Raw genomic sequence first — 15,000 nt, forward strand, 5'->3', positions numbered from 1 at the left:
TATGTGGTATGCCATTTCTGTCCATATAGCTATATTTTTACAGCCTCTTTTCTCTGTCTACACTCCTGTACATGGAATTTTTCAATGTATGCTATAGACACTGATGCAGGGTCTGAAGAGCTGCCTATTTGCTTGCTGGATTGCTATACCTGACTCATTTGCATGAGATTCACCTGCTTATGAGGTGATTTGCATGCCACGGAACTTGCCATGTTGGCGTTTGCATGCGCACAGCTCAGCAGTGTTTACTGAATCTAAAACCTGCTTACTTTCATATAAGCAGCATAGTGCAATGCCTACATGGTAAAAAACATTGTGTAGTCTTTATTAAATTCTCCCCACAGTCTCTTCCACTTATTTAGAGAACCCAACAGGCCAAATATAATCACTAGCAACCATCCACATTTTCCTCTCCTAATCTGAAATGATTGTGATAAAGTTAGCTCCATCCAAATTAGCCCACCAGACATTATAATTACTGTATAATTACATTCAAGTGGATAGAAAAAATAACTACTTCTCATTTTTTCTTACAGCTATAATCATTCGTCGAATCATTGCATTCTCTTTATATGACCAGATAAATTGTTTTTACAAAGATCATGTAAAAATCATATAACGTCTGCATTAAGCACAGCTCTATTACAATTTCAAAAGCAGTATTTTCTAGTAATGCATTATCTGTGTAAAGCATCAAATGTCTCATGGATACCTACTCAGCTGTGATCACTAATTAAAGACGCTTTGCTTTTGCCTCCATGAAAGAAAACCATTAAACAGAAGACTACAACACATACATATCCCTATGTAATCAGACAAGAAAACCATCCGATTACTAAAGACAATGTATTTATGCATCCAACTTGTCACTGCCTTTATAACTCTCCAAACATTCTAGAAAGAAGTCAAAAATGTTGCAGGTCATCCTCCCCCAACCCATAGAATCTTGCCTCCTTTCAATCTACCTCTAGAAGAGCTGACATCTTGAAGATTTCCAAGATGGCTTTACACTGAGTAACAGCTTAATTTCAGCTCTCCCAATGTGAAAACAGAAACTCCAGTGTAAATTTCAGTAACTGGTAAGTGCACTGCCTGAATGCCAGCAATAAAGAAATTCAGTGAACCTGAAAGAAAATTGATCACAAAAGGTGAGGAAAAACACTGACTGGAAAGAATTCTGCAGCTCTTTAGCAAAAACCAGAGAAAACTCCAGCTGTGGTGCAAGACATGACTTCCAGTAACCTAGAGGAAAAAATAAGCCAAATGTAATCAAAGCTGATTAAAATAAATGAAGTACTGATGGAGTATGTAAACTCAAATAACAAAAGGCTAGAAAAAAATGGAAGAAGCTTTAAACAGATATTCAGATGATTTGATGAAACTGCAAAAAATACAGGCCAGAATAAAAAAAGGATGGCTGAATATGAGACTGCTCAAGAAAAGATATTTAAAAAAAATAGAATTAGAGGACACAGCACATAGGGAAAACCTATGATTTTCTGCTATACCACAGAAGCTGGAAGAAACAGACTGCATTAATTTTAAGATAGCACAAATAAGCAACTCGACTGGTAGTCCACAGAATGAGTTGTTAATTGAAATTATGTGTATGCTCCAAACCCGGCAGTCAGAAAGCAACCTAGACCTTTAATAGTAAAGATGCAATCCTACAAGCAGAAGGAGTTGATTCTTACAAAGCTGTGTCAGAAGGACAAAGTACTAAAAGTGTGAGACAGTAGAGTGTTTGTGGAAAATGATTATTCACTGTACACCGGGAAGAGGAGTAAATTTATTCCATTACTCAGGGAATGTCAAGAAGCAGGCATGAAATTCAAACGCTGTACCCAGCTATCTTCAAAATATTTTTGATTCAGAACATGCTAAGGAGGAAATACAAAAGTTTGTCCAACAAAAAGTGAGCTGTGAAACAGGAGGAGATTCTGCTTCTTGTTCTTCTGGTAATAAGGACCACAGACAGACAAACTGTGATTGTGAAACATTTCACAATGTTTTAATGGAACATGCTTAAGAGACAGAAAAAAGCACAAGACAAGAGTTGACTAGAATAATGAAGAGTACATTGGAAATGAAGCAGAGAATGGATACGAGAGAAGGAGATAAGCATGAATAAAACCAGCAACTCACAAACTGACAAATAACTGTGGGATTACAAAGCAGAGAATGGATACGAGAGAAGGAGATAAGCATGAATAAAACCAGCAACTCACAAACTGACAAATAACTGTGGGATTACAAAGCATTAATTATATTTGTAAAATATGACAGAACAAGAAAACCTGGAAATATTGGACATTTTTGACTTTGTTAAATTTGTAGGGGACTCTAAAGCACATGCCCTACGTCATGTCATTAATGTTTGGAAGAACACTTAGGAGAGGGGAAGAAGATGGAAAGAGTTAACTGTAAGTAAAACACATTTTTTCTTAATAGTATTTTTGTAACAGATGATATAATATGCATGCTATAATGTAAAGTTGTCTCAGTTATTTTCATGTGTAATGGGGATACTAAAGCAAACAGGTGTCCCTGTTTTTTGTTTTCTCTTTTTCTCCTTGTTCAGTTTTAAGAAATGTAGGCATTGCAATGTAAGAAAGAAGCGTCTGATCAAAAGAGCACGATACAAGAAGTGCATGATACAAGAAATATTGATGCATGTTTTCTCATTCTTGCACAGGGGAATGACGAGATTAAGGCCCTTGGTTTGATCTAGTAACATGTTTTAAGACAAATCTAATAAATATAATAAATAAATAAATAAATAACTAAAAAAGAACATTCAATAAAATAAAGCTTTTCTCTAGGAAATAAATACATGCTTGTATAATCAACTCTGGTTCTCTATGGAGACAACATGATAAAGAGCAATAAAAACAGAATACTTCTTTATTTCAATATTTTTCTTTCAATGGCTAGGAGGTCATGCTTTTTGAAAGCATTCAAGTGTTTTCGCAATCAGGGAGAGCAATAAAGATAAGACAAAAACAGACAGCACATAGTAGAGGCAGAGGCTGTACCATGTGTCATAAGCATGAATTACCTTCCCTTTAGGTTAATCCAAGTCTGTTAGTGTGGCTATCTGTTTGGAACAATTGTTCCTATTAAGATTGTTCCTATTAAGAGAGTAAAACTTTGATATTTGAAGATGCATATAGTTTTGTACATTAAGTTAAAATGTTTTAAGTTGATAGGGTGGGAGGTTGGTGAAATGGTTAAGGTGTTTACCTTACAGACAGCAGGTGCAGGGTTTGATTCTCACATGGGGTAATTGGCTAGGCTTAAAATGGCTCACAAGGGCAGTTAGCCTAGTACTAATCTATGAACCTATCTATGAACCTATGAAGGGTGTATTCAGGGTGCATTTGTTTGTTTGTTTGTTTGATGGCTTTAAGTGAAACAAAAAGCTTTGTAAGATGTGACATAGCCTCAAATGGATATGGCAAATAACAACTGTATAAAAGATCAGCCTGCAAATGTTAGTGTATACATGTAACACAAAAGCTGTAACTATATACTTAACAAAAACCTTTTGACATAATGACACTTTCTATATTATCTTTAAATGTAAAGGGTCACACACACACACACATATATATATATATATATATATATATATATATATATATATACACACACACACACACACACACACACACACACACACACACACACACACAAAGATACAGGCTACAAAAGATGATAATGATACACTTATAGTACAGAGGGGCTACTGGCAAGAAAGGAGAATTACAATGGCATGCAATTATATTCCACCTAAATCTGCTTTAATGGAGCTTAAGAAAATTCTGGGAGAAATAATCAGCCTTCAGCAGGGAATATTATTTATAGGTGGGTACTTGAATCTGATTTGCACTGGTGAAAAATTGTCTGGGGAATAGAAGGGACAATATAACAAGAGAAGAGTAGATTTTTGAAGAAATTTATGAACATATTTGGTATGGAGGATGTTAATTCTGTAGCAGGAGTTCAGAGTGAATTTACATATTATTTCCCAAGGTACAAAAACTGTGCTAGGCTATTCAAAATGTACATTTCACTGGAATGTGCATTTAATTGAAAGTGTTGATATGCATCCAATAACTATTTCAGATCATGAGCCAATAATAACTAAAATACAAACACAGGATAATGAAAGAAAAATGAGAAATTGGTAGATTCCCACCTATCTGTTGAAAAGAGAGGAATTTAAGGAATGGAGAGTGGAAATTATTCTAAAGTTATTAGAGAAGCTAGAAATTTCTTCTGAAAATATAGCTAAGGAGTTGGATAAAATTAAAGTGGAGTTTAAAACAGGGTGGAAATAAGAAAGAGAGATATGGTTAAGAAGTAACAAGAATTATTTTAAGCGACTGACAAATGTTAAAGTATTGCAGAATAGAGGGAATCTCACAGAACAAGAAGAGCAATTGCAGAATGCTAAACAGAAAATAAGGGATTACCTCGATAATATGCATGAGGTAGGAAAGATTGCTGTTATACAACTGTTTTTGATAATAACTCATTAGCAGAATGACTCAGAGAAAAAAAGGGTTGTCACGAAGCTTAGGGAGTCTATAAAGATAACAAGAGATCATGTAAAAATACTAGAAATATTTCAGAAATTTTATGAAAGTCTGCATAAAGCAGAGAAATGTGGAAATCAAGAAAAGGTACAAATGGAAATGTTTATGGAAGAATTAAATAAGCCAAGTTTAGAGGTAGTTGAGGCTCAGTTACTAACAGTTAAATTAGGGAGAGATGAGATAAAAATGATGATGTATAACCAATCCACAGGAAAGTCCCCAGGAATAGATGGTGTTCCTGTGGAAATTTGAAAGCTGGGATGAAAAAGTCTGATAAATATTTGGAAGGTTTTGCTTAACAATATTTTAAGAGGAGGAGAAGCTCCAACATTCTAGAGGAAAACAGAGGTGGCTGTACTACCTAAAGAGGATAAAGACCCATCAGATCCAGCTTCATGCAGGTACATTTCAATCCTAAACATTGATTATAAAATGTTTATGTCTATAATGGCTAAAAGAATGGCAAAGGTGATGCTAACATTGATAGATATGGATCAATGTGGTTTTGTGGAGGGGAGGCAAACATTTGACAACATTAACAGAACATTGATGATCCAGAAGGAAGCAGACTGTAAAAAAATACCATTGTTGTTGGTGGGTCTTTATTGTAGAGAAAACATTTGACATAGTAAGCTGGTAGTTTATTAGCAGGGCAATGGAAGCATTTGCATTCCCTGATAAAAGTATAAGGTTGATAGGAGGATAGATTAGAGACTGAAGGCAAAAATTAAAGTGAGTTGTTTTCCCTCAGATAATTTCTGTTTGAGCAGAGGAATAAGGCATGTCTTGTCCCTTTGTTATTTGTATTATATTTAGAACTATTGGCAAAGAAAATAAGAGACTCAGAAATTCAAAGATATAATCGGTATGGTAGTCAAGAAAAGCTGGCTTTACTTGCACATGATATTATTTTATATCTGATAAAACAAGAAAATGACATTTCAGTGTTATGGAACATTTTGAAGCAGTTTCAAATCTTTTTGGGATACAAAATTAATGAATCTAAAACAAAGGCAATAGATGTAAATTATGTACCCACACATGGATTGGTTCAACAATATACAGATTTATGAGGAAATGATAAAATAAAGTACTTAGGAGTATAATTAAAAAGGATTCAGGTGGGAAGCTAAGGATATGTGAGAAAATTCTAAACAAACAATAATACAAAAACTGAGAAACTGGAAGCTCTGTTATATAGATATGGATAGCAAGATACAAGATGTTAAAATGTTTTTAGTCTCTTTAGTTTTATACACGGTTTAGGCACATTTTTATCAAACAGAGAAGAAGTTGTGGATAACAATTAATAAGCAACTGAAGAAGTTTATCTGGGAGGAGAAGATAGCGACAGTCAAGTGGGATAAGCTTTTTTTTTCTATTAAAACAAGATGGTTTGGGATTACCTGATTTGAATGGTGTTTCAGGGCTACACAATTAAGGTTGCTATACATAGCAAAAGAAGAAATGTATAATTCAAAGTGGAAAGGGATGATGAGGAAACAGGGGGGATGCTCAAGAAAGAAGGAGTGACTGGGATTTTGGATGCAGTTCCTTAAGGAGAATAATCTTCTTCTTCTTCTTCTTTCGGCTTTTCCCAGTTAGGGGTCACCACAGTGGATCACCTGTCTATTCATGATTGGCAGTGGAGTTTTACGGTGTCGAGTTGCCAGCCCGGCACCCAACCTTCCACAGAAGGCACACACACACACAAGCACTCATGTCTAGGGCCAATTTAGAGTATCTAGTCCACCTACAGAATGTCTTTGGGATATGGGAGGAAACTGGAGCACCCGGAGGAAGCTCACACAGCCACAAGGAGGACATGCAGACTCTGCACAGAAGGCACCCAATAATAATAACAATAAAGAATATTATATTATATTCATCAAGCAGCAGAAAGCATTCTAAGAACTAAGCGAATGGGAATGGAGAAAGGAGATTTTGTTGATAGGGGTGACTGCAATTAGAGACATAGACAATAGGCAAAAGGGGTCTGTAACTTATTGGAGAAAACTGGCAAAAGGACTAAGGAATTGGGAGCAAATAATTAGAGAGGGAAGGGTAATAGAATGGGAAGAGGCCAAGTATTTATTTGGACTGCAGGCTAGAGATTGTCTTCCCTATCAAGGATTAATATCAGAGTATAGGCAAAGAGAAAGAAGTAGGGGGTTCCTAAATGAAAGACTAGCACTGGTAGAGTGTTTAGTAGAATCTAGAACAGAAGCTGCTGTTAACAAAGGAATAATTAGTAGAGCATATAAAATGCTGCATGATAACTAGAAGAATCAATCAGAGGAGGTTAGAAAGGATTAGGAAGAGAGATTGAATAAGCAATTTGCTTACTCACTGGAAAGAAACAATGGGAGTATATATAACTCTATATATATATATAACTATATATATATATATATATATATATATATATATATATATATATATATATATATATATATAGATATATATATAAATAACTATATATATATATATATATATATATATATATATATATATATATATATAACTATATATATATATATATATATATATATATATATTGGATATAAATATATGTCTCCCAAATAGGCAACAAAATCTAGACGATTTAGGATCTGTGCTTGTAAGTATTTGCATAGGTATTTTTATACCCCAAGTAGACTCCAAAGACTTTTTTTCCTCAGACACACAGCAAACGTTGGAGGTGTGATGAGGAAGAAAGAGATAATTGGAAATATATTTTCTGGGTGTGTAATTAGTATGGCTGCCAAAAAAGCAATTACTAGAAAATGGAAATCAAAGTCTAAATCCACTCTTCTAGAAGCAGCAAATATAGTAACAGAGAAAAAGACAACTGGAATTGTGATCTTTAGAAAAGGGTAGGAGAAAATTACATAGAAAAAAATAGGAATTCTGTGGACAAAATATGCAGAGGAGGAATAAGTTTTAAAAGAAGGCAGGATTTAAATGATCTATGTAATGTTTGACTGACAATAACTGGATAGATTATAAATGATAACGACCAAAAGTAACTAAAATGTCAGTTATAACTAAAGAAAAAAGTCCAGAACATTCACTGTAAGCAGCAGGAATCACTTGTAGTCAGCCAACTCTTCAGTATAAGCTGTTTTTATTCTTCCACATGAAAACCACACAGATTGAGCGCCTTCATCCCCTGGAACAGGGGACTTCATCAGAATCTAATTACACTTCATGATACATTAATTTAAATATTATGTAAAAGAAATGATGTCACCACCCTTACCAGTCATTTAAAGGCACCACTGCAATAATTACTCCAGGTAAAATATACTAACAATGAACATTATGACAAAAATAAATTTTGACAAAAAACATCATTTGTAAAAGAAGAAACTTTTTACATTCCAAAACATTCATTAAATATGAACTTTAAAATCTTTCTAAAGTTAAAATTCAAAAAACATTTTATCCTTTATCATACTCTTAAAATGCTGTAAAATTAACCCACTACCTGTTTTGAATACACAAAACTTATGAGGTAGCTTTCCTCACTAATACTGGTTTTAAGGATACCATCTCATTAAGACATGGAGCATGTGTTGCAGCTAGTTTTATTTGCCACTTAGTCTCCCTTACCTCTATATAATTCCTGTAATCACCCCCCCCCAGGGTTTGGTCTTACTTGTTCATATTTTAAGAGTATGGTAAATGATAAAATGTTTTTTGAATTTTAACTTTAGAAAGTTTTTTAAAGTTTGTATTTAATGAATGTTTTAAATAGTATTTAAATTAATGTATTGTGGACTGTAATTCAATTCTGATGAAGTCCCCAGTTCCAGGGGTTGAAAGCATTCAATCTGTGTGGTTTTTACATGGAAGAACAAAAGCAGCTTGTACTGAAGAGTTGGCTGACTACAAGTGATTCTAGCTGCTTACAGTGTATGTTCTGAACTTTTTTACTTTAGATTATAAATGATATATAATGTTTGCAACTAAAATTATGTCAGTGTGGTTTGTGATGTATAATACAAATACAATTATGTCAACATGGTTTGTTTTCATTTATACAAATATATGATTGTATATGTCATACATTATGATTTAATAAAAATGTTTCTTGTTAAAAAAAAGAAGGGCTGGCATATTGAAACCAGCAAGTTAATGTAATCACTTCCTTCTTAAGAATGGATCAGCTGGTACTGACGGAGTCTTCCCACACTTAATTGAAATATATTGCAATTCAATTATTCCTCAAATAAATATCTCTTTAATCTCTTCACTAAACAGATTTTTTCCAGTGTGTGGAAAAGTGAGCTAATTGTACCTGTTCCTAACTTTAACAAAACAATTTACCCATAAAATGCAGACTGATCTCTTTTACCTCACATAAGCAGACTCCTTGACAATGCAGCATATATCCAAGTCACTAGATACCTTTATCACTATAATATTCTAAATTGCCACCAACATGGATTCCTAGAGGGAAGAAACATCCATACTGCTCTACTCACAGTTACTAACAATATACACCACAGCTTTTGCATAAAACACAAATTCCTTTACCCTTTCTTGCATTGTCTACTTTTGGTTCGTCAACAATAAACTGGCTGCTAAGCTATGTTTTGATGAGTCTTTTTTTTGATAGATCTAATATTACTTTGTCATTACCTTAAACCATCTCAGAAGGTAATAATCGAGGTTCAGTCTTAGGACCCATTCAATTCAACCTTTTTGTTAGTCACCTCTCTCTTGAATTTAAACTACCAAAATTAATATTGTCCGCAGGCAACATTGTCTTCTTTGAAATTGTCCTTTAACATACTCCAAAAGTAAACAAATATCAAACAATACTTGGTAAAGTTTTATTGTGGATGCAGAATAATAAACATACACTAAATGGTAAGAGAAAATAAACATATTCTTTGCCACTCAGTCATAAAACGTTGCCTCTTCTCACTGATCTTCTAGCCTACCACAATCGATGAACTGAACAGGCAGCGGTCACTCATATGTCCAACTTTAGTAATGAAGCCAGACTTTCCTTCTAATTCTGGATACTATGTATATAAAATACCATTTAAATCCTCCAAAGAGGAAGGACTGACTTGACTTTAGAAAAAAATCTCTCTTCTAGTTGAGTTACTGCCTTACTTCTAGTCTAAGCATCAAGGACTGCAATTTTTAAACAAATATCAAACTGGATTCTATTTGCCAGATGTATTATGTTTGGATGTCTAAGTCAGAGGTAGGTAAACCTTCAATATCTTTCTTTAGCTACTGGTAGTTATGATTTTTTCCAGATAAATAGAATTCTTCATGATGTGTCTATTTAATCACATTTATTTTGTATTTTCTTTATGTAAGTCTAAAACTGCTTGTATATTTGCTTTCAAATAAAGAATTGTATTATTCAGTTCTGAAAGTTTGTGGCTGCTTGTTTTAAATTATCTTAAGGATGCATGCATTGAAATGGTGTACTAATAACTGTTGGCATCATTTAAACTATTCCTGCTCTAGCTATTGCTATCATACACTTATTTAAAACTTGGATATTTTAATAGTAAACATAAACTGACTAATTATAATTTGGTAAGCTAATGTGGAATAGTTGGGGCAGTATTACTGTAAAGGGAAGGAAGGGGAGAGAGAAGGGGGGGTCATGTTTAACATCCCCTAACATAAGTTCCTTCAACTGTAGCTTTAGGTTTTTGAAGAGACTCAGATTCATCTCACTATTTCTTCAGCATATTTCCTGAGATTTTTCCTGGTGAATTATTTCAGTTTACCACTGCATAACTGAACACACTGCAGTCGAACCCAACAATGATCTTTTCCGGTAACCGAAATTTTGCATGTCGAACAGTCAGAATGTCGCAAAACCACCAAATGCAACATTTTCGACTGCTCTACATCCAAAATGAGTGCTAACATGGGTCACAAAAGGGACGCAGGTTGGTTTGCGATTCGATACAGTTGCGTTCGGCAATGTGCATATTTGCCGCACTCCTGTCGGTCATCAGGGCTCGACCATCCTTTTGTTATACAGTGGTAAACCTATTATTTCATAGACATGTTAATTAGTTTGATGCATTTTATAATCAAATCAAAAGTGTCCTTTCTACTTGTATTTATTACATGCTTGCACAGAGTAAGTATTAGTGTGCCTTCTCTCACGAACTGCCATATTTTTCACAAGGGGAAATGTTTAACAAAACACTTATTGTTTCATCAGAAAAGCAAACTTGAGTTAGTTTGAGGATTTTCATTAAAACAAAAGGGCTTGCAAAATTTGACATAGGTTCAAATGGAGACAAGAAACAACAGTATATGAGATCAAACCACCAAACACTAGTGGGTACATGTAACAAAAAACCTGGAAATAGACATTTCAAAAGCTGTCATATCTAATAGGTGGGGATAATAACTTCTTATCATAACAGCTACACTAAACATATTATTTTGGAATGTGACTGGTCTCACAGGTATACACAAAAGGGTAAGAGTACTGAATTATATTAAGAAAAGCAGAGTGCAAATAGCAGTGCTACAGGAGACACATTTGGGAAGAAGTGAGCATGTGAATTTGATAAAGAAAGGACTTCATTGTTGATATTCAGCAGAATATCAGGGACAAAGGAAAAGGGGCTACATATCCTAATTGCTCCAATAGTGATAGAAGAGGGAAACAGATAGTAATGGTAGGTTTGTAGTAGTAAGGGGCTACTGGAAAAAAGAAGGATTATGGTGGCATGTATTTATATTCCGCTTAATACTGCTATTATGGAGCTTAAGACAATTTTGGGAGAAATAATCAGATTTCAGCAGGGTGAGGACTGGAACTTGATTGGCAACAGTGAGGATGTATCTGAGTGATCTAGAACGGAAAATATAACAAAAGAGGGTAAATACTTGAAGAAATTTAAGAAAGTATTTGTTATGGAGGATGTGACTTCAGTAGGAGAAACTCAGAGAGAATTTATATATTACTCCCCAACGTAGAATAAATGGGCTAGACTAGACAGAAATTATATTTCAGGAGAACATGTGCATTTTATTGAAAGCTTTGCCACATATCCAATGACTATTTCAGATCATGTGCCAATAACAACTAAGATATAAATGCAGGGTAATGAAGTAAAAATGGGACACTGGTGCTTCCCTACCTACCTGCTAAAATCAGAAGCATTTAAGTAATGGGTAGTGGAAATTATTTGAGAACTATTAGAGAAGATAGAAATGTCTTCAGAAGTTATAGCTAGATAATGGGATAAAATGAATGTGGAGTTTAAAAGTAGGGAAGAAATAAAAGAAAAACACATGGCTAAGAAGTAACAAGAATTATTTAGAGGGGCTGACAAAGGTTAAAGTATTGCAGAATAAGGAGAATCTCATAAAACAAAAACAAGCACAGCTGAAGAGTGATAAAGGGAGTATCTGCATAGTATGCATGAGTTTAGAAGGACTGCTGTCAAGAAACTGTTTTTGATAATGACTCTAGAGCACAAAAACCCTTACACAATGACTTAGGCAAGAGAAAATAGAAAGAATTGCTGCCATACTTAGGGAGCCTATAACAAAAAGCAATCAAAGGTCCTATAGAGTTATTAGAGATTTTCTAATCAGATGATTATAGCTATAGCTATAGCTATATTCTAATCAAATGATTATAGCTATAACTTCTTTTTTTTTTCAAAACAGGTTTATTGTTTTAACATATAAGAGAAATATCATAACAATTTTATACAAGTAATTAAAAATAGGTATTATTATAATATTCAACAAAACAACTAAAGTATTTACAAAGACATCCACTACAATCAGATCAATTAATTAAACTAAAATACCATGCTATTGAAATTAAAATTTTTTTAACAAATTTTGTAAATTATCCCATATAATAAAATAAGATGTTTTTCTGTTTGTTCTAGTCCTAATTGTGTTTATTTCCATATGGCACACTATATTCATAACATTTTTAAATTCATTGAACGAAGGAGGTGTATCTGAAATCCAATTTCTAGTTATTATTTTCCTAGCCACTGCTAGAATAGACCATAACAAGGGAAGCTTAACCTTTTTAACACTTTGAGGTACAGGTGTGTTGAATAATATAAGAGATTTAGAAATAATGAAATTATCTGTAAAAGAGCCTGCAAAATTCATTAATTGACTTCCAGTATTCTTTCAATTTTATACAGTCATAAAACATATGAGCCCAGTCAGCATTAATTTCTACATTACATCTCTTACATAGATTATCTTTATTATTTATTTTATTCATCATCAAAGGTGTATAAAAGATCTATGTAAAAATTTCCATGTATAAAGTCTCCAGACAATGGAAGACGTAGTTCTATAAGCAGATTCCAATATATATTGTTTATCTTGTTGATTTGGTGGGTCCCCATTAATAGAAGTGAAATAATTCCAGTATGAATCTACACTGTAAAAAGTTTCTTGTCTGATAACTTTATGTATGTATGAAAGTTTACCTTTATCAGAAACTTTATGTTGTAAATTTAATATCAAGTAATCAATCAGTGTTGGAATAGATTCTTTAACAGTTATAGACATTAAATCTATTTTATTAATGAGATGTTGTCTAAAGGTCTGAACCTCTAACCAGCAAGTTTCTCTTAGATCAAATTCTTGTTTTAAGAAATCTAGATTTTTAACTTTATTATCAGATATCAACTGATACCAGTACTTTAGATCATTATCTATAGCTAAATGAGTTCCTTCAGAAGTAGATGACAAAAGCATACCCTGAGTATACATTATAGGAAATACAATAAAATTCCATTCCCTATACTTAGGGTGCATGAATATAAAGTTACAATAACTAATAATAATATTTAATGGGTAACAAACCATATGTTTAGGTGTAATAGGTGAAGTACAAAATTCCTTTAGTAACCATAACATGGAGTTATTTACAATCATATTTTTATGTGTTAAGGAGATTTTCATGAAGAGTATACTAATTAGCTCCCAATAATCTTTCCATTTTGTGACATATGACTGATCTATTAATAAAGTAATAACTTTTACAATAGAAGAGATAGTATATAAATTAAAGTCTGGCAAAGAAATACCCCCTTGAGACCAGCTATTAGTATGTTTCTTTAATGCAATCCTAGGTCTATTAGGTGCCCATAAGAAATTTAACATTAGTGTGTTCAGTTTTTGATAATTATTTTTGTAGGTGGAAGTATTATTGATTGTATTAAGTATAAAATCTTGGGGAATATTATCATTTTAATAATTGTAAGTCTCTCCTCCATAGTAAAAACATATTATTCCAGGTATTAAAAGATTTTGTATATTAAGAAAACAGGTATTATAATTATTATATATAATAGATTTAATATCTTTAGATAGTATTATACCTAAATAAGTTATCTGACCTGAATTGGGTACATATTTAGTAAAATCACTAATGAGAATATTTTTTCGTGTATATATAGGTAGTAGTTTAGTTTTTTCTTCATTGAATATTAAACCAGAAATACTTTTAAAATTCATCATGTTATCCAATAGAGACTGTATAGAAGAATTAGATCCTGCTGATGTAATTAGAACATCATCTGCAAAAAGTTGAATTTTGGATGTTGTATTTTCATCTATTTCAAAACCCTCTATGTCAGTACTGTTTCTGATCAAATTAGCCCAAGGCTCCATTACAAAAGTGAATAATAGTGGAGAAAGTGGACATCCTTGTTTTGTACCTTTAAGAATGGGTATTTTTTGTGAAACATATGTTCCTACCTTAATATAAGCCAACGTTCCTTTGTATAAATGTTCAATTAGATTTACAAATGCATCCGAGAAGTTTGTGCACTTCATTAAGGTAAACAGATAGTCCCAACTTACTGAATCAAATGCTGAACTTATATCAAGACTAATAAGTGTTAAATCTTTCTTTTCCTATTTGCAAAATCTATTAATGTTAAAGTTCTTCTTATATTATCAAAAGTATTTCTATTTACAATGAAGCCTGTCTGATCTATATCTATAATGCCGGGAATGATTGTCTTCAATCTATCAGCAAAGATATTCATAAACATTTTATAATCAACATTAAGTAATGAGATGGGCCGATATGAAGAACATCTAGTTGGATCTTTATTAGGTTTTAAAATTGGCGAAATAAATGTATATTGCCAAGATGGGGGGTTATTAACTCAGTTTGGGCCAAAATAAAAACCTTATGTATAAATGAATATGTATTTTTAGAAAGGATTTTATATATCTCTGGTATAATACCATCATTACCCGGTGCTTTGTTTGATTTAAGCTTATTTATTTGTGTAATAACTTCTGTATATGAAATACTCTTGTCCAATAGTTTAATCTGTTGTTTATTAAGCTTTTTATTCATATTTGTGGTTATAAACTCCTTTATTTTATCTTTAGGTTC

This window comes from Protopterus annectens, chromosome 9.part0 (assembly GCF_019279795.1).
Source record: "Protopterus annectens isolate FY-2018-M chromosome 9.part0, PAN1.0, whole genome shotgun sequence".
Lineage (NCBI taxonomy): Eukaryota > Metazoa > Chordata > Ceratodontiformes > Protopteridae > Protopterus > Protopterus annectens.